The sequence below is a fragment of the Vicia villosa genome, linkage group LG3, assembly GCF_029867415.1.
Source record: "Vicia villosa cultivar HV-30 ecotype Madison, WI linkage group LG3, Vvil1.0, whole genome shotgun sequence".
Taxonomy (NCBI): domain Eukaryota; kingdom Viridiplantae; phylum Streptophyta; class Magnoliopsida; order Fabales; family Fabaceae; genus Vicia; species Vicia villosa.
The window spans coordinates 165803386-165824952 of record NC_081182.1 but is presented as its reverse complement, the minus strand read 5'-3'; positions in this window follow the sequence as shown (position 1 = coordinate 165824952).

Below are 21567 nucleotides of genomic sequence, written 5' to 3'. Positions count from 1 at the left end.
CTCTCTGTTTACTAACCACGCAGTTTAATAGTATACAAAAATTTAAAACAGTTTAATGGTCCTACATTATTACAATAAACACCTGTGAATGCGGGAAAATAAAGGCGGAATTAAAAAAATCCTAATTAAACTATTACAACCTGTGAGCAGTTACATTATAGAGGAAGAAAGGAGCGCGAAAATAAGAAGGCAAAAATAAAGGCAAAAATTAAAACAGAAATTAAATAAAGGCATAATTTAAATAATGACAGAAATTAAATAATTAAATAAATCATACATGCGACATTCAATGGATTTCGAGATGAGAAGAGAATTTGCGCGCAAAAAATAAATTTAGAAAAATCAAGGTTAAAAGTCTTATGGCTAAAAACCTAAGGGTAAAATCCTAGTTGACGGACAACACCTACCAAATAATATGTGCTTTAGGGTTAGAGGCAAAGTTAGTGATAAAACCTAAATTAATTATTATTATTAAAACCTAAAAACAATAAATTAGCCTAAAATAGAATCGGGGTTTGGAAACCTAATCGTAACTAAATTAAAATATTTGTCTTGATTATTCAAATTATATTAATCTAAAAAAAAACCTAAAATTATCTAACAATAATAAACTAAATGTTAATCCTAGTAAATTTACCTAATTAATTGAATTAATTAACCAATTATTTGTTAGCCATTTATATATATAAAAAAAAAGTAAAACTAAATGAAATGGGAAATAAAAAAAAGGAAGAAATGGTATCAGTATAAGTAGAACGTAATAAAAGAAAAACTAGAACCTGGGGCGTAATCCTGTGAGGCGAGGGTCTGATGGTCCACGATACGCCTGCAAGTCTTTGAACGTTGGATGTGGTACCAGGGATAACGTACGGCTCAGGTGCGCATGTGCATCAGGTAGACGTGTAGACTCATGCACCCAATCTGTAAACAAATCAAAGTAAAAATAACTAACTTGGGTCAAGATTCAAACCCAAGTCTTGTTTGTTAGTAGCATCTCCCTCTTGCCATCTGAGCCAATTCGCTTAGCTGTTAGTGAGAATAGACAAATAAAATAAATATTAAAAGTCAGTGCCATGATCAGATTCAAATGAAGTCAATGATGGGCCCCACTGTGTCACCGTCAGACCAATTAACGCGCGGAGAGAGAGAGAGCTGGGAAGGTTGACCACCGAATAAAAGCCTGCCACGCGGGCGGAGAGAGAAACTGAAGGATTTAACTGGCCAATGAGGGAGTGGCAGCGCGCGGTCAACCGGTCAGCCCTCCTATTCATCTTCTTCTACCTATGTACCTGCGGATTCTGTCATGGAAATAGCTGCAGAATTACCTGCGGAATTTCCTTTGTATTTTCTCATCTTTAACCTGCAGATTGGAAACACTACAGACAACACGAAACGACATAAGCTATCAAACCAGATCCACATAAAAACAAGCCCTGGATTCAAATATATCATCGTTTTGGCTTAAAACACCTTGTATCCCCAAAAACGAATGCTTTCATCCCTTATGCCCTAGCAATGGCATGTTAGCATACCTACGTCAAATCTCCCAAACGACGGTTCTAAAAGGTCTTAAGCATGATTATAAACACATACAGGCGCATCAAATTGATTTAGATGGCATATATAAATAGTTTCAAAAATTTAAAAGTATAAGCAAACCGATGAGTCTTGTTGGTAGCGTTCTGGGACGTCTCAAGCTTCACCCATGGTTGGATCGTGTTCCATGAAGCCTCAGAACTTGAATGGGACGACTGGGAGAGTCTGAAACCTTTTGCAATTCGTCACTTTGTATGCCCTAGTTTCCATGAGACTTTGTACCATGTAAACTCTAACCCTTGGCTGCCAAATTCGTCCCCTTGTGTATGAATATGAAGTGGATATATAGCACACGTAATTAGGGTTTCAAATTGGGCTTGGATACTTGAGTTTTTTTATCTCTTGAAAATTTGATAAAATAGAATATAAATCTTTCTATTTTTGGTTCTCTTTATTTTCCAATCTTTTCCTCACGTGTTCTTTTGCTTGTGATAGTGATTTGGATCAAGCATAATTCAAAGAATATCTTTTTATTCAATTATGTTTTTTTATTTGAATTAAAATGACTTTAAATGAATAAAAATCAAAATAATTGGAATAAAATTCATAAAAAGAATAAAGATGGACTCATGGGCCTCTTGCAAGCTTGGAATCACAAGGGAGAGTCAAAAGTCCAAGCCCAATATTCAAAAGTATGAATTTTGTCCATTTGGATTCCATGCATTTCTCAAAATCAGTCCAACTCTAACCGTCCATAACTTTATCAAATTTAATCACATGAGGGTGCTATAAGACTTTTTAGAAATCTTAATGTGTCCTTTAAAATCTCCTTTTGGTTTCACCTCAATTGAATTTTCCATGTTCAAGTTATGAGCTTTGAGAAAAAATGACTTTTTATGATCCTTTAGGAAGGACCTGTAATGTATTGGCTCATATCTCTCAAATGGCGCATTTTTAGATTTGGCGTGTGAGAGACAAAGTTGTATAGAATTCAATTTCCTTTAAGATGAGCTTTGGATGGACAATTTTTGATGTTGCATGTGAAAGTTATGGCCGGTCAAAGTTCAGTTGACTTTTTCCTTAAAAACCCTAATTTAGAAACTCAAGTTCTTGATGATTCTGGAACTTTTCATAATGAATCATGATCAATCCTTGATCAAATGGTTAATGATACTCCATAATGAGTATGTTGACCAAAAATCAAAAGTTTTGACTGTAGTTTGTCCATAGTTTGACTTTTAGGTCAACCAGTCGATTATTGATCGTTTGAGCAGTTGACTGAGTAATCTTTTGAATCAGGGCTTGAAACTTGGCATGAGGATACTTTGAATCATATGAGAGATCATGGAATCCACTTGAGGTGCCAGAAGTTGATTTTTCTTGGAGAGAAACAAAACCCTAGTTTTGGTCCTTATTGCATCGGAGAGTGTGCATCCACTTAGATCTTGAGCAATTGATACTTGGATGAGATTGAGTATATAAAAATATGGTGGGCAAATTTTGGGGTATGACAATACGTTTTAGACAGTTCAACACTTCTAAACAACGACATCTTTTCTATTAGAAGCTTTTAGCTCATTATAGCAACTTCTGTTCATCCTTGATCTTGATTTCGTCTGCTAACGTCAAACATCTTGATCTTGTTTTCTAATGCTAACTTCTTAGGATCTTTTGATGCCAAATGTTCTTATACTAGTTGATGATCTTCTGAAAGCTTAGCCAGATTACCTATCTATTTAAGCCAGTGAACTTTTACAAAGCTCCTGAATCAATGATGGGTTAGTAGCAACAACATTTTATACCATGTTTAATATGTTTGGGATTTGAGCATGAGATTAGACATTATCAAAATCATTACTTTTTCTCCCCCTTTATCATTTCATAAAGGCTTTTAACAACAAGGAAAAAAAATCCATTTGGAAGATAAAGATACAAACATTTTAAACATCTTATCAGAATGTATTGACAACTTATGTTTTTAGCTAATCTTTCTATTTTAAAAGATAATTATCTATTTTTAATTCAAATGATTTTTAACAATTAATACTACAAGAATTTAAACTTAGAAGTTCGTCTGAAGCTGGAGTTTTTATATGTGTTTTTGTGTTCTTTTCTTTTGTTGGTTGTTTTTGTTTCTTTATCGGCTAGATTTGTTGTATTTAGAAGCTAGATCATTTTCTTTATTTTTGGTTTTGTTCCCGGGGTTGATACTTCTTGTATCTTCCTTTTTTGGATCTTTTTTTTTAGTTGTAGAACCTTCTGTTTTTCTCTTTTATCCATTATCTCACTTTCAGCTCTGGCAGTTGGGAGGAGTATAACGAGGAGGTTCTAGGATATGATGGTAGCATGGCGGGGGATGCGTGTAAAGGCGATGTTGATGTTGACACTATAGAAGTAGAAAAATTGGAAAGCACAATTTTTCTGTTCGAACGTCAAAAGTTGTCCTCTAAAAATGATACTGAAAAAGTGAAGGCAATCGAGGACGTCGGGTTAGAAGTTATCCCAAGACTAGAAAATTTTCCTAAGTCAACTTGGTCAGGAAAAAAATAAAAAGAAAAAACTAAAGTCAATAGGTAATAAATGAAAGACCAAAAAGGCCATAAGAGAGTGCTCTTTAATTGAAGGTTTGGCCCAAGACCTTGTTCTGACTCATGCTCAATTAGAAAGATCAGAAAGGCCATAAGAGAGTGCGACTTCAGAAGTTTTGGGTGTCTGGTGGTGGCCCAATAGAGCGAATTAACCCAAAAAGAGATTTGAGAAGGATTTTTGAAGCCGTTTTGAATCAGCGTGATTAGGAATCTCATTGTGAATTAGGGTTCTCTCAATCTTCGTACTCTTGATCATGATCACAAAATGTGAATGCAGCAACAACAACTCCAAGAACGCTGTAAAAACATGTTGTAATTAGTAACGTAAAGACAACAACCGGTTAAATGCAGAAGACAACGTTATGGTGACTTTGAGAGAAGGAGTTCAGTGCATCAAAGAAATATCACATATAAATATATGTTGGTGACTTAAGGGGAAAACACATAATTTCCTTTCCCTTCTAAGAGATAGATCATATGAGAAGAGTTAAAGGAAAGGGGTTTTACAATTTTGTTAACAATCTCATAAGGTTCATGGGTGGACGACAACGTGTAACTTTGAATATATGCTCGTCAAGAAGGGATAAAGTCTTACATAACGATAATGGGATGTTGATGATTTGATAAACCATGCTTAGTTGTGGGGGACCATTGCGACTATGACCTGTGATTTATGTGGTTGAAACAAAATATCTATATGGCATGGGATATGTGATTATTTGATTGATCAGTCAAGAGATGTGTTTATCTTGGTATTTTTTATTAGTATACAACTTTGAAGGTACGCCTTGATTGAACCCGTGATTATACATAAAACTTATGAAATAGTATTAGGATGTTAATGATGTTGTAATACTAATCTCGATACGAGGGGCTCTAAAAGGACGTCAATAATTCCGTAATACTAGACTTTATATGTGTAGGACTAGTAGGATGTTGACAGACCATAATTATAGACACGAGTTCTGGTGTACGTGGGTGTAAGGGATACCATATAATTGTCTCTATAGTATAAGGATATAATTATTTATGTACATAGATCAGTGATGGGTTAAGCTACTATGTTTCCCATATTTATTCTAGCTTGCCTAATTAAGTAGATCTATATTTTTTTGACAGTTGAGGGTGAATAAATATGTGAAGTATCATAAATCTTATCTTATGCTAGTTATGGATTATCTAACATTGAAAGAGACTGTAGAACTATGCTAGGTGTCGGGAGATTGTATAAACAGTGACTAGTGGTTATTTTATAGCAACTTGATGATGCTCCATTTACTAGTGAGGTGTTTATGAAATATTTAGTCAGTATTAATTCATGTGGATGAGTGTGAGATACCCTAATGGACATTTCAAGTAGACCTTGATTTGGGTAGAAGGGTAGTGAGAGATCAAATAGTTTAGATCGAGAATATGATGAGATTAGTATCTCTTTCCATGATATTGTAATATTTTTCATGTAAGTAGGTATTCTGATTGATACTGAGGACTCATTGGTTATGTATTTGTTATTCTAATTGTATTGTCGAAAATATTTTCTTTAATTTGGCCCACTTTCGGATATTTGCATTGATGTATCTAGTACCAACAATTAATAACATTTATTATTATTTTAGACATATAGCTTGCAGGGATTACATAGAGCTGTCAAAATGGACTATCCCATATCGGACGTAATGTCAGACCCGAAAAATTATAGGGCTTGGGCCTTAAAATTAGAGCCCATATTTTTCAGAACTTTTTTAGCCTAGTCCTGAAAAATCCGTTAACTATTAGGGCTAGCCCATATGGGCAGTGGGTAACCCATTAGACCCATATACTTATAAATTTTTAAAATATATATTAATATTTATATTGTATTATGAAGGATAGAAAAACACTTAGAAAGGGGGGGTTTGAATAAGTATAGTCTAAAAACTTGAACGATAAAAACAAATTGCACAGTTATTTTTATCCTGGTTCGTTGTTAACTAAACTACTCCAGTCCACCCCCACGGAGTGATTTACCTCACCTGAGGATTTAATCCACTAATCGCAACAGATTACAATGGTTTTCCACTTAGCCCACGACTAAGTCTTCTAGAGTATCCTGATCACAACCTGATCACTCTAGGAATAAATGCTTAGACACAAGCTAAGACTTTCTTAGAGTATCCTGACCACCACGTGATCACTCTAATTACAACTGCTTAAACACAAGCTAAGACTTCCTAGAGTATCCTGATCAACACTTGATCACTCTAGTTACTTACAAGTTAATGTAATCAATTCTAAGAGTATTACAAATGCTTCTGAAAAGCTATAATCACAACAGTGATATTTCTCTTAACGTTTAAGCTTAATCTCACTAATATATTACAACAGCAATGTAGTGAGCTTTGATGAAAATGAAGTTTCTGAGCTTTGAGTTGAACAGCGTTTCAGCAAGTTATTCAGAATAGGTTAGTTCAGAATTCGTCCAGAGTTCGTAACCTTGCTTCTCATCAGAACTTCATATTTATAGGCACTTGAGAAGATGACCGTTGGGAGAATTTAATGCTTTGCGTGTTCCGTACAGCATTGCATTTAATGTTTCACGCTTTTGTCAACTACCTCGAGCCTTGTTCACGCTGTGTCTACTGACGTTGCCTTTAATAGCTTCCAACGTTCCTTTTGTCAGTCAGCGTAGCCTGCCACCTGTACTTTATTTTGATCTGATGTTTGTGTATACAACGTTTGAATATCATCAGAGTCAAACAGCTTGGTGCATAGCATCTTCTTGTCTTCTGACCTTGAAGTGCTTCTGAGCGTGATACCATGAGAACTTCAGTGCTTCTGCTTCTGATCTCAAGTTCTTCTGATGCATCCATAGACCCATGTTCTGATTCTGTTTTGACCATCTTCTGATGTCTTGCCAGACCATGTTCTGATATTGCATGCTGAACCTTCTGAGTCAAAGCTTCTGAGCGCTGATTTGTGCATACTCTTTATATATTTCCTGAAAAGGAAATTGCAATGTATTAGAGTACCATATTATCTCACACAAAATTCATATCCTTGTTATCATCAAAACTAAGAATATTGATCAGAACAAATCTTGTTCTAACAATCTCCCCCTTTTTGATGATGACAAAAACATATATAAATGATATGAATTTGCGATCAGAAAGAGCAGACAGCTAAAGACAATTACACAGCTATAACATGAGCATGTGAATATGTCTCCCCCTGAGATTAACAATCTCCCCCTGAGATTAACAATCTCCCCCTGAGATGAATAATCTCCCCCTGAAATTAATACTAGAAGAATTTTATAAATAAAAGACTTCCCTGAGTATTTCAGTAGAGACGTTCACATATGCTTGATCTTCAGAACATTGATGACTTCTGATTTCTGCTTCCATAGGACAGCTTCAGAACATTGAATTTCTTTAGATCCATAGAACATTCACAGCTTCTGACTTCTGCTTCCATCGGACAGCTTCAGAACATTGAATTTCTTTAGATCCTCAGAACATTCACAGCTTCTGACTTCTGCTTCCATCGGACAGCTTCAGAACATTGAATTTCTTTAGATCCTCAGAACATTCACAGCTTCTGACTTTTGCTTCCATCGGACAGCTTCAGAACTTGAATTTCTTTGATCTTCAGAACATTCACAACTTCTGATTCTTGCTTCCATTGGGACAGCTTCAGAGCTTGAATTTCTTCTTACATCACTTCATGCTAGATTGTATCAGAACATTGTTGAATGTACCAGAGCATCATCAGAGCATCTCTACATCCTGAAATGTTACAGAACAAAACTAAACGACAAAAGTCAGCATGAATGAGTCAGAACATAGAATATGTTTCAGAACACATAATATGTATCAGAGCCATATAGAATGTGTCAGAACAAATAGACAAAATGTTTCAGAGCATATTCTATCATTAGACTATCTGAACATTCTTCCTTCTTGCTTCTGATTCTGAAGCTTCATAGCACTCAGCTTGCTTCAAGAATCCAAGAACTTGATTCATCTTGTTGCTTCTTAGGTTGATCTTGTAAAGAGAATCTTCAATTCCTGCAACAACACAACTTAAAGCATGGAACTTTGCAAGTTCTGTTAGTAGTGTAGGGACTTTCTTCCCGGTAACTGATAAAATTAATCAAATCATTTATCACCATTTTCTCCCCCTTTTTGTCATAACATCAAAAACATAAAAGATTCAGATGTAAAGCATGAGACAAAAGGAATGAAATAGAATAAAACTTTTTCATTGATTTGAAAAACAGGATTACAAAAGATGTATGCAGAAAAAACAGATGCAACAAGGAAAGAAAACTACAAAGACCAAAGACTAAGACCCTAGTCTAGACAAAATCCGCGCCAGAACATCATGAATCCTGTTAGTGCTTGCAGTTTGCCTTGCCATGAAGGAGCGAGACTCAACACTAGTTGCTTCTTGCATGACCAAACGAGAAGCCAGCATGGCCTGATTCTGGTGTAGAACTTCCAAAGTCTCCATCAGAACTGAAGGTTCACCAGACGAAGAAGCACCAGAACTTCTACCAACAGGGACAGCGATTTCAGCAGGACGATCTTCTGGAAGGATTCTAGCTTGTGCATCTTCCATCTCAGCATCTGAGTCTGACTCAGAAGCAGCCTCGGCATATTCTGGTTCAGGCAGCTCAGAAGCTCCAACTTCCAAGGCTTGAAGAATGGCTGCAAGGTTTGTTGGAGGGGTTGGACCAGCAACTTCTGCAGGATAAACCACTTCTAGAAAAACCATGTGAGGAGCACTTTCAGAAGGGTTCATTCTGAACCAATTGAACAGCCACTGAAAATCTCCAGTCAGCACTGGATACCATGGTCTCCAAACCACTATGTCTCTGCAGGGATTCTCTTCTTCCATCTCATCTGTAGGTATCCTCTCTTCAAGAACTCTTCTGTTCCTGATGAGATGGTGATAGCTACTTTCACCAACTTCCAAACGAAGACCACGAACACCAGGTGCTTCAGTCATGATCCTTCTCTGAATATCCGTAGCCCTAACCAGAAAATCTTGACGAAAGGCATCCCAGAGGTTGCATGTAGCATACTCATCCAGATGGTTAAGGTGAGCAGCACCCAGAATCTCCAACCAGCTATTTACATCAGAATGTAAAAGCTCTAGAAAACATTGAGTGGTAGGTGTTGGAGGGTTGACAGTGAATCTGGAGTCAGGAAACACAAAGTTGTAGGGGTTAGGTGTTCTGGTGGGAAAGGGGTGTGAGAGAGATGAGGAGATATCTGTGGGATGGGTCGAAGGAGAAGAGATATCATATGGTGAAGATGGTGGTTCCAGAGAGATGAATGATGAGGAAGAGGTGGTGGATGTTTGTGAAGAGGAAGGTGATTGAGGGATACCATCAAGAGGTTTAAACACACGTCTAGAATAGTTTCCAGACATCATAGCTTCAAACGGGTTCACCTTTAGAGGATCGTAGGCAACCCTTACCCTTTTTGGTTTGTTTACTGGTTCAGCGGTTGCTTTTCTCTTTTGTTTCCGATCAGTTTCATGATTTGAAGAGCTTGAAGAAGGATTCATGATGAAGTTGCAGAAAATGAAAACCGCTAGGGTTTATGATATGAATGCAAAGAGAGAGAGAGAGAGAGAGAGAGAGAGAGAGAGAGAGAGAGAGAGAGAGAGAGAGAGAGAGAAAAAGAAACTGAATGCAAGAGAGTAAAAGAAATAAGAGGGAAAAAGAAACGTTTGAAGAATATAAAAGAAAAGAATTAAAGGAAATGATGGATAGCATTTAATGTTACGTGACGTGAGGAGAGATAATAATGACAAAGGAAGTGATTAGCACAGTTACCTAAGTAGGCGTCCCCTCAACTGCACGCACGCTTGTCCAGAAATAGTGAACACGTGTTTACCATCTGGATAGCCAGTTACAGCTGTTTTACTTTTAAAGAGATTCTGAGTCAACTTAAACAATGAAACGTTAGTAATAACAGAATCACTACTTCTAATTGATTACAATCAGAACTTCTGGTAAAAGACTAATCCAATCTCATTTCAGAAGATACTCATACATAAGATCTTCTCATCTTCTCATTCTGGGCATAAATCCATACTGATATTCTTCAGAATGAACTTAAACCTATCTTCAGCAAGGGGTTTTGTAAAGATATCAGCCCATTGATGGTCTGTATCCACAAAGTTTAAAGATATAACACCCTTCTGAACATAGTCCCTTATGAAATGATGTTTAATCTCAATATGTTTAGCTTTTGAATGTAAAATAGGATTCTTAGATAAACATATAGCAGAAGTATTATCACAGAAAATAGGAATGTTACTCTCACATATCTGATAATCTTCTAGCTAACTTCTCATCCAGAGCATTTGTGTGCTACAACCAGCAGCAGCAACATATTCTGCTTCTGTTGTTGAGAGGGCAATTGTAGCTTGCTTCTTGCTGTACCATGAGATCAGATGACTTCCAAGGAATTGACAACTTCCAGAAGTGCTCTTCCTTTCTATTCTATCTCCAGCATAGTCAGCATCACAGAATCCTACTAAGTTGTAATCTTTGGATCTTCTGTAAACTAAACCAACATTAGTAGTACCTTTCAGATACCTCAGAATTCTCTTAACCGCAGTTAAATGAGATTCTCTCGGATCTGATTGGAATCTAGCACACAAAAAAACACTGAAGAGAATGTCAGGTCTAGAAGCAGTTAGGTATAGAAGAGATCCAATCATACCTCTGTACAACTTCTGATCTACCTTCTTACTTACCTCATCCTTACCTAGGACACATGTCGGATGCATAGGAGTTTTGGCTTCTTTGCTTTCAGAAAGATTAAACTTCTTCAGAAGTTCTTTCACATACTTCGTTTGATGAACAAAAGTTCCGTCAGAAGTTTGGTTGATTTGAATTCCAAGGAAATACTTGAGTTCTCCCATCATGCTCATTTCAAATTCAGCCTGCATAGACTCAGCAAACTCCTTTCCAAGTGTAGCATTAGATGTTCCAAAGATGATATCATCAACATATATTTGACATATTAAAATATCCTTTTTAAAGGTTTTACAAAAGAGAGTAGTGTCCACTTTTCCTCTAGTGAAACCATTTTCCAGAAGGAAAGAACTTAAACTTTCATACCAAGCTCTAGGAGCTTGTTTCAATCTGTATAATGATTTCTTTAATTTAAACACATGATTTAGAGACTTGGAGTCTTCAAAACCAGGAGGTTGATGGACATAAACTTCTTCATCTATATAACCATTTAAGAAGGCACTTTTGACATCCATCTGATAAAGAGTGATGTTGTGTTGAGTGGCAAAAGAAATTAATAGACGAATAGATTCTAACCTGGCCACTAGTGCAAAGATTTCTGTGTAGTCAATCCCTTCTTGCTGACTATAGCCCTGAGCAACCAGTCAGGCTTTGTTTCTTACCACTTCTCCCTTCTCGCTTAGCTTGTTTCTGAACACCCCCTTAGTGCCGATGATGTTAAATCCTTCCGGTCTAGGAACCAAGTCCCATACATCATTCCTTGTAAACTGATTGAGTTCTTCTTGCATGGCAATTATCCAGTCTGGATCTTCTAGAGCTTGATCAACAGAAGTTGGCTCGATCAAAGAAACAAGACCTAATTGACAGTCTGCATTGTTCTTAAGGAATGCCCTTGTTCTGATGGGATCGTCTTTCTTTCCAAGGATCACATCTTCTGAATGAGCTGAAGCAAGTCTAGATGATCTTCTGACTGTTGGCTCTTCAGAAATCCTGAGATTCTCTAAAGATGCAGCAACTTGATCTTCTGATCCACTGCTTCTGAGACTTCCAGCTTCTGCAGCTTTGCTTCTTGGTTCTACAGCTTCTGATATAACAATATTTATATCTGCAAAATTCTCAAACTGCTTTGGCTTTTTAAGACCAAGCTTATCATCAAACCTGATATTGATTGATTCTTCTACAATCAATGTTTCAGTATTGTATACTCTGTAGCCTTTAGAGCGTTCAGAATATCCAAGAAGGAAACACTTTTGTGCTTTAGAATCAAACTTACCAAGATGATCTTTAGTATTCAGAATGAAACACACACATCCAAAAGGATGGAAATATGAAATGTTGGGCTTTTTGTTCTTCCACAAATCATAAGGAGTCTTATTTAGAATAGGTCTTATAGAGATTCTATCCTGAATATAACACGCAGTGTTTATTGCTTCTGCCCAGAAGTGCTTAGCCATATTGGTTTCGTTGATCATGGTTCTGGCCATTTCTTGTAGAGTCCTATTCTTTCGTTCTACAACTCCATTTTGTTGTGGAGTTCTAGGACAAGAGAAATCATGGGCAATACCATTTTCTTTGAAGAACTCCTCAAAGAATTTGTTCTCAAATTCACCACCATGATCACTTCTGACCTTTATGATTTTACACTCCTTCTCAGTCTGGGTCTGAGTGCAGAATTCAAAGAACACTGAATGAGACTCATCCTTGTGTTTCAAGAACTTTACCCATGTCCAGCGGCTATAATCATCAACGATGACTAATCCATATTTCTTCCCTTTGACAGATGCTGTTTTGACTGGGCCAAACAGATCAATGTGCAAAAGTTCTAACGGCCTTGAGGAAGAGACAACATTCTTAGACTTGAATGCAGGTTTGGAGAACTTGCCCTTCTGACATGCTTCACAAAGAGCATCTGATTTGTATTTCAGATTAGGGAGTCCTCTGACAAGATTTAGTTTGTTAATTTGAGAAATCTTTCTCAAACTAGCATGTCCTAATCTTCTGTACCAGACCCATTGCTCTTCAGAAACAGACATAAGACAAGTCACCTTCTGATTCTTAAGATCCTAAAGATCTGTCTTATAAATGTTTTTCTTTCTCTTGCCTGTAAATAGGATTGAGCCATCCTTCTGACTTACAGCCTTGCAAGACTTTTGATTGAAGATTATATCATAACCATTGTCACTTAATTGACTTATGGATAATAAGTTATGCGTTAATCCTTCTACAAGAAGTACATTAGTTATGGAAGGAGAGTTACCAAGACTTATGGTTCCAGAGCCAATGATTTTGACCTTCTGATCTCCTCCAAACTTGACTTCTCCACCTGGTTTAAGCACCAGGTCTTGGAATGTAGACCTTCTTCCCGTCATGTGTCGCGAGCACCCAGAGTCCAGGTACCATGACATTTTGCTTTTTGTCCTCTTTGCCGCCAAGAGTATCTGCAATAGGAATAATCTTTTTCTTCGGTACCCACATTTTCTTGGGTCCTTTCTTGTTAGTTCTCTTCAAGTTCTGATTGAACTTGGGTTTAGCATTATAAGACATAGGAGGAACAACATGATAATTCTTATTAGGAGTTTCATGATATTTCTTAGATCGTGTCACATGCTTCTTGGTATGTGTTATGTGAAAGCTTTGAGCATGTGATGTGTGCTTAATATCATGGGAGTGGCCAAATTTAAATTGGTTATACAAAGGCTTGTATGATATTTTCATATCATCAACAGGTTCAAATTTATGTGAGGTATCACCCTCATAGCCAAAACCAAACCTTCTGTTTCCAGAAACACCATATATCATAGAAGCAAGATGACTTCTGCCAATACTTCTAGATAAGAACTTTCTGAAGCTCGAGTCATATTCTTTCAGAATATGATTCATGCTAGGAATGGATTTTTCTGTTTCAGAAGGAGATCCACTATCTTTGGATAGATTTAAAACTTTTTTCTTCAGTTCAGAGTTTTCCACTTCCAGCTTCTTAGTTTCAAATTCAAACTGCTTCTTCAGCTTTTTGTATTTGATACTAAGATGAGCCTTGAGTTCAAGAAGTTTTGTTAAACTGGAAACTAACTCTTCTCTAGATAGTTCAGAAAATACCTCTTCAGAATCTGATTCTGATGTAGATTCTGATCCATCATCTTCTGTAGCCATCAGCGCGAAGTTGGCTTGTTCTCCTTCAGAGTCTGATTCTGATTCTGATTCAGAATCATCCCATGTTGCCATAAGACCTTTCTTCTTATGAAACTTCTTTTGGGATTCTCCTTCTGAAGTTTTGGACACTCGTTCTTGTAATGTCCAGGCTCATTGCACTCATAGCAGACAACCTTCTTCTTGTCAGATCTTCTGTCACCAGAAGATTCTCCACGTTCAAATCTCTTTGAACTTCTGAAGGCTCTGAACTTCCTTTGCTTGCTCTTCCAGAGTTGGTTTACCCTTCTGGAGATCATGGACAGTTCATCTTCTTCTTCAGATTCTGATTCTTCAGGATCTTCTTCTCTAGCCTGAAAAGCGTTAGTGCATTTTTTAACTTAGATTTTAATGCAATAGACTTACCTTTCTTCTGAGGCTCGTTTGCATCCAGCTCTATTTCATGGCTTCTCAAGGCACTGATAAGCTCTTCGAAAGAAACTTCATTCAGATTCTTAACAATCTTGAATGCAGTCACCATTGGACCCCATCTTCTGGGTAAGCTTCTGATAATCTTCTTTACATGATCAGCCTTGGTGTAGCCTTTATCCAGAACTCTTAATCCAGCAGTTAGCGTTTGAAATCTTGAGAACATCTTCTCAATGTTTTCATCATCCTCCATCTTGAAGGCTTCATATTTCTGGGTTAGAGCAAGAGCTTTAGTCTCCTTGACTTGAGCATTTCCCTCATGGATCATTTTCAATGACTCATATATATCATAGGCAGTTTCCCTGTTAGATATCTTCTCATACTCAGCATGAGAGATAGCATTCAGCAAAACAGTCCTACATTTATGATGATTCTTGAAAAGCTTCTTCTGATCATCATCCATTTCTTGCCTGGTAAGCCTTACGCCACTAGCTTTCACTGGATGTTTGTAACCATCCATCAGAAGATCCCATAGTTCATCATCTAGACCAAGAAAGTAACTTTCCAGTTTATCTTTCCAGTATTCAAAGTTTTCACCATCAAATACTGGTGGTCTAGTATAACCTTTGTTACCATTATATTGCTCAGCAGAGCCAGATGTAGATGCAGGTGGATTTGTTGGAATTTCACCAGCCATCTTATACTGAAGCGTTTTTCTCTTCCTGAATCTTTTCTAAACACGGTTAAGTGCTTGCACCTTAGAACCGGCGCTTTGATGCCAATTGAAGGATAGAAAAACACTTAGAAAGGGGGGGTTTGAATAAGTGTAGTCTAAAAACTTGAACGATAAAAACAAATTGCACAGTTATTTTTATCCTGGTTCGTTGTTAACTAAACTACTCCAGTCCACCCCCACGGAGTGATTTACCTCACCTGAGGATTTAATCCACTAATCGCAACAGATTACAATGGTTTTCCACTTAGCCCACGACTAAGTCTTCTAGAGTATCCTGATCACAACCTGATCACTCTAGGAACAAATGCTTAGACACAAGCTAAGACTTTCTTAGAGTATCCTGACCACCACGTGATCACTCTAATTACAACTGCTTAGACATAAGCTAAGACTTCCTAGGGTATCCTGATCAACACTTGATCACTCTAGTTACTTACAAATTAATGTAATCAATTCTAAGAGTATTACAAATGCTTCTGAAAAGCTATAATCACAACAGTGATATTTCTCTTAACGTTTAAGCTTAATCTCACTAATATATTACAACAGCAATGTAGTGAGCTTTGATGAAAATGAAGTTTCTGAGCTTTGAGTTGAACAGCGTTTCAGCAAGTTATTCAGAATAGGTTAGTTCAGAATTCGTCCAGAGTTCGTAACCTTGCTTCTCATCAGAACTTCATATTTATAGGCACTTGAGAAGATGACCGTTGGGAGAATTTAATGCTTTGCGTGTTCCGTACAGCATTGCATTTAATGTTTCACGCTTTTGTCAACTACCTCGAGCCTTGTTCACGCTGTGTCTACTGACGTTGCCTTTAATAGCTTCCAACGTTCCTTTTGTCAGTCAGCGTAGCCTGCCACCTGTACTTTATTTTGATCTGATGTTTGTGTATACAACGTTTGAATATCATCAGAGTCAAACAGCTTGGTGCATAGCATCTTCTTGTCTTCTGACCTTGAAGTGCTTCTGAGCATGATACCATGAGAACTTCAGTGCTTCTACTTCTGATCTCAAGTTCTTCTGATGCTTCCATAGACCCATGTTCTGATTCTGTTTTGACCATCTTCTGATGTCTTGCCAGACCATGTTCTGATGTTGCATGCTGAACCTTCTGAGTCAAAGCTTCTGAGCGCTGATTTGTGCATACTCTTTATATATTTCCTTAAAAGGAAATTGCAATGTATTAGAGTACCACATTATCTCATACAAAATTCATATCCTTGTTATCATCAAAACTAAGAATATTGATCAGAACAAATCTTGTTCTAACATATTACTCCAAAATAACACATTAATTTTTATCACCTCACTAAATTTTATCTTTATTTTATTCAATCTTCCTCTTTTAACTACTACAATATTACATATTAACTAGATTTTTTGGACAGATTTATTTTTGTTCTTCTATAAGGACATTTTTTGGGGTTAAATTCTCATTTTTAAATGTTAAAATTGAGTCATATATAACTAACCAAATTAAATTAAAAGAAATATAACTCATGAAAATTATATTTATTAAAATGAAAACATAAAACAACAACAATTACTCCCACAATTCTAAAATAAGTATCCAAAAAATGATTTGTACCAAAATAAGTGTCACATTCAGTTTTCAATGCAATTTAATCATTAGTTTTCAATTGTACATTCAAATTAATATTTTATATGTTATGAATAATAGTAAATAGATATGGATGTTCATTTTCCCCAATCTCTCTATATTCCTTAACTCCTATAATTTAAGTTCCTAACCTTTGTGTATTCCTTGAGTTAATGGTTGTTATTGGTCATGTACTATAAATATGGATCATATTGCAATGTAAATGGTACTTTTGGAAGATGATAATACAATATTGCTTTCTCTCTTCTCTTTCTCTCCTTCATTAATCATTCATCTCTATATTGATTTGGTGAATTTCATAACACGTTATCAGCACGATACTCTACCACGCGAGTGATGATATAGCCAGGTTCTACATTATTTTTCTAATCTTAATATATTTGAACCAATATAATATAATTCATATTTTTGTTACTATTTTTTTCCCTTCATATAAATATGTTTATTTTTTTATATATTTTATAGAGAAATTGATTTACCTTGTACAATAATATTAGATTTCTTTGATCATTCTTGTTAAATTCCGGAAGAATTTAACATTAAGGCATTTTTATATGTTTGCCCGAAATTGAATTTCAATACATAAAAATGTTAATTTAATATTCAAGCATCCCTGAAGGATTGCACAAAGAATAATTTTTCTTGACCGTTGTTTATGGAAATAGTTTGTGATGTGATATTTGTAGAACTAAAGATTATTATTAAACTAACTCCAAATTATTGTTCAAAGATTGAGTTTAATCGAGTACTGTGTTTATCAATAATTGATGAATTCCAGAAGAATTCAACGTTCAATCACCTTTAAAAGGTCGAATCTATAATATTATTGAATTCCAGAAGGATTTCATAAATTTTTGTTGTTGTATTGATCTAAAAATCCATAATTTGTAATATGTTCATTAAAAGATTGTCATTCTAGAAAAATGACACAAATAATTTTAACGCATCCCAGAAGGATGGTTATATATATATATTTTTTAGATTATTGTTTATAACAAATTATTTATATAGTTCCTGAATAACTTATCAAGCATCCCTGAAGGATAGAAAAATAAATTATTTTTATAGTTCCTGGAGAACTTATCCATCCCTGAAGGATAGTAAATCAAATTAATTATATGACGATATAATTTTAGTGATATAATATTGTATGATTAAATATGTTTAATTTTATAAGGGGTAATTGTTTGATAATTATATGATCATATGTTCATATGAATGTATTTGATTAAAGTGTTTAATAACGAAATACTATTATATTGGTTTTGACTTATATTGGAGGTATCGAATATCTTTGTATTACACAACACAATTTGGACAGAAAATGTGTAATAGAAAAGCTGCTTTCTTTTTTCTCTGGCTTGTAATACACTTATATTAGTACAATTGAAGCACATGTCATTGTAAGCCAGTAGTTTATAAATTACAGTTAAATGTGTCGTTGGTAAAACAGGTTGGGTCATCTCGGATATAATATGATGCGAATAATTTGTATTGAAGAACCAAAAGTTTCTTCAATAAGTCAATTATTGTGTGTTTGTAAAGGAAAATAAAAATTTGAGAAATTACATTTTGATGACATTAATTTTTGCATCGACTAAAATATCATGCATACGTCTCTACTCACAACCAGAAGTTTGTGAAATTATTTTCTCAACTAATTAGACTAAGATCTTGTTTTATGGATTTTTTTTTATAGAAATTCATGTATAAGTATCACATATATTATTAAAATTGATATTGAATATCATATATATTTATAAAAAAAATGGACCCGAAGATCCATTCTTTAGACGTCTAAAGTTAATTATATGGTTGATACTTATGAGATCATCAATTCTAAATTATATATTTGAAACACCCTAAGTATGATATTAATATATTTATTCGCATTAAGCCAACAAGATACTATATCTTAGTCCTCCCTAATTTATTCTAATACTTCTCATCTTAGTGAACATTTAGATGTGTTGTGTAAATTCCAATTGCTCCAATATAATACATTAAGACGAGTCATGATAGAATATTGGAAAAATATAATTAATATGACTCTCAATTTTGAGGATATAATTTGAGAAAATAATCAAATACTTGATTGCAGCCCAGTAGGCTGATTATCACTTGATAAATTAATTTTCCCAATATTAGGGGGAGCGAAATGAACAGCTTAAATCATGAACAAGAAGTTCAAATGAACAAGTTAAAGTAAATTGTTGTCTTGATTCTCGTACAAATCAATATGAACAAATAGTTCAAAATATTATTCATTTGCAAAGTTTATGAAATAAATTATCAGCTGGTAATACTCCACTAAAAGTGGATTATCCTATTGGATAATATAATATTGCAAATGAGTTGTAGTTGCGCCTGAAGCGTGGTATGAAAGTCGGTTCCAATGTTAAAAGTCCTCTACTAAGAAAAGAAACTAAAGATGACCCAAGTGAGGATATGAAAATGCTAAGAGCACTTTGATCTAATTTAATTTTCAGTTCCAGAAGAACAAATCAAGTACTTGAAATATGAAATAAAGAGATCTCGATAAAATATGTCATGGATGAAATTGAATGGAACCGAAATTGAGATAACTAAATAAAGTCAATATTGACATTGTCTTTGTATACAATATAGCGCTAAAAGTGATCAATGATAACGAGGATCATGAGTCAAAGTCTATTAAAGATTAGAGACTAAGTGAGAATTGGCCAAAATAAATATATTCAATTGAATAAAAAATTAAACTCACTTTACAAGTGACTCACTTTTAGACTTGTAGTCCGAACACCTCATGGTGTGAAACTAATTGGATATAAATGAGTTTTTGTGAAAAAGAAAATAAGAATGATATAAAATCTTATTTATTGCTCAATGATTTTCACAAAGACCTAAGATTGGTTTTGATAAAACATATTCACCTGTAGTGGATTCAATTGATTTTTGATAATTAATTAGCCTTGTAACACATGAAGGGCTTAATTTGAACATGATGGATGTAATGACATCTTATTTATATGGTTCACTTGATAGTGACATTTACATGAAACTGCCTGAAGGGTTCAATATACCAGAGACACGTAATTTTGGATCTCGAGAAAACTACTCCATCAAATTGAACAAGTTTCTATATGGGTTGAAACAATCTGGACGCATGTGGTATAATCACCACAATGAATATTTACTAAAGGATGGATATGAAAATAACTCAATTTGTCCTTGTATTTTCATAAAATAATGTGGAAAAGTATTTGCAATAATAGTTGTCTATGTGGATGACATAAATATTATTGGAACTCCTGAAGAGCTTCCAAAAGCTAAAAATTTCTTAAATAAAGAGTTTGAGGTGAAGGATCTAGAAAAGACAAAATATGTCTAGATTTGCAAATTGAGCATTTGGACAAAAGAATATTTGTACATCAAGAAGGCTATATAGGAAAGTGTTGAAATGATTCTAAATGGACAAATATCATCTATTGTCTACTCTAATGGTTGTTAGATCATTAGATGTAGAGAAAGATCCTCTCAGACCTCAAGAAAATTATTACAAAAATTGTTTGGTCCTTAAGTACCATATCTTAGTGCAATTGGAGCACTAATGTATCTTGCTAATTATACACGTCTCAATATATCGTTTGTGGTCAATCTATTACGAAGATACAATTATTCGCCTACATGAAGACATTTGAACGAAGTCAAACATATACTTCGTTATCTTAGAGATGCTGGTTACTTGTTAGATTCTCACAAGGTAGATCTGAAAGAGGTTATTTGTTTACATGTGATGGTACAACCATTTCATGGCGATCTATCAAACAACTCATGGCAACAACTTCATCAAATCCTGCATAACTATTAATACTCCATGAAATCACTTCCAAGAAGAACTTTTAAGCATCTACTACAAATAATATCGTCTCACATGTAGATGTCTGCATGAGGGGGAGAAATACATATGTTTTACACTCTTTTTCCCTTCACAATGGTTTTGTCCCACTGGGTTTTCCTGGTAAGGTTTTTAACGAGGCATTTCACATTTAAAGGATATTGTACTCTTTTTCCTTCACTAGAATTTTTCCCACTGGGTTTTCTCTAGTAAGGTTTTAACGAGGCATATCCTCAATGAACATCCAAGGGGGGGTGTTATGAATAATAGTAAATAGATATGGATGTTCATTTTCCCCAATCTCTCTATATTCCTTAACTCCTATAATTTAAGTTCCTAACCTTTGTGTATTTCTTGAGTTAATGGTTGTTATTGGTCATGTACTATAAATATGGATCATATTGCAATGTAAATGGTACTTTTGGAAGATGATAATACAATATTGCTTTCTCTCTTCTCTTTCTCTCCTTCATTAATCATTCATCTCTATATTGATTTGGTGAATTTCATAACATTATATTTATTATTCTCTCATTTTGTATTAATAACTGATAAAAACAATTTCGTAAAATTACTTTTCTTCCTTTTATTTATTTATTTTTAAACAGTGTGAAAGTGTCCTATGACATTTATTTATGACACAAAGTATACAATAACCAAACCTATTAATGATAATTAAATATGACAATTATCACCACCGGGACCTCCAAATTGAAGAGAATATCCATACTCTTCTATATCTTCTCCATAGAATTCAACCTTATAACAACTTGGAACATCATTGTGTACTTCTATATTTTCAGGTCCGGAAAATTGGCCAGAATCATGAACCCGTATCCCAATAAATCTAAAGTAACAACCATGCTTAAAGTTATCTTTATCAGGAAAGTATCCTGATC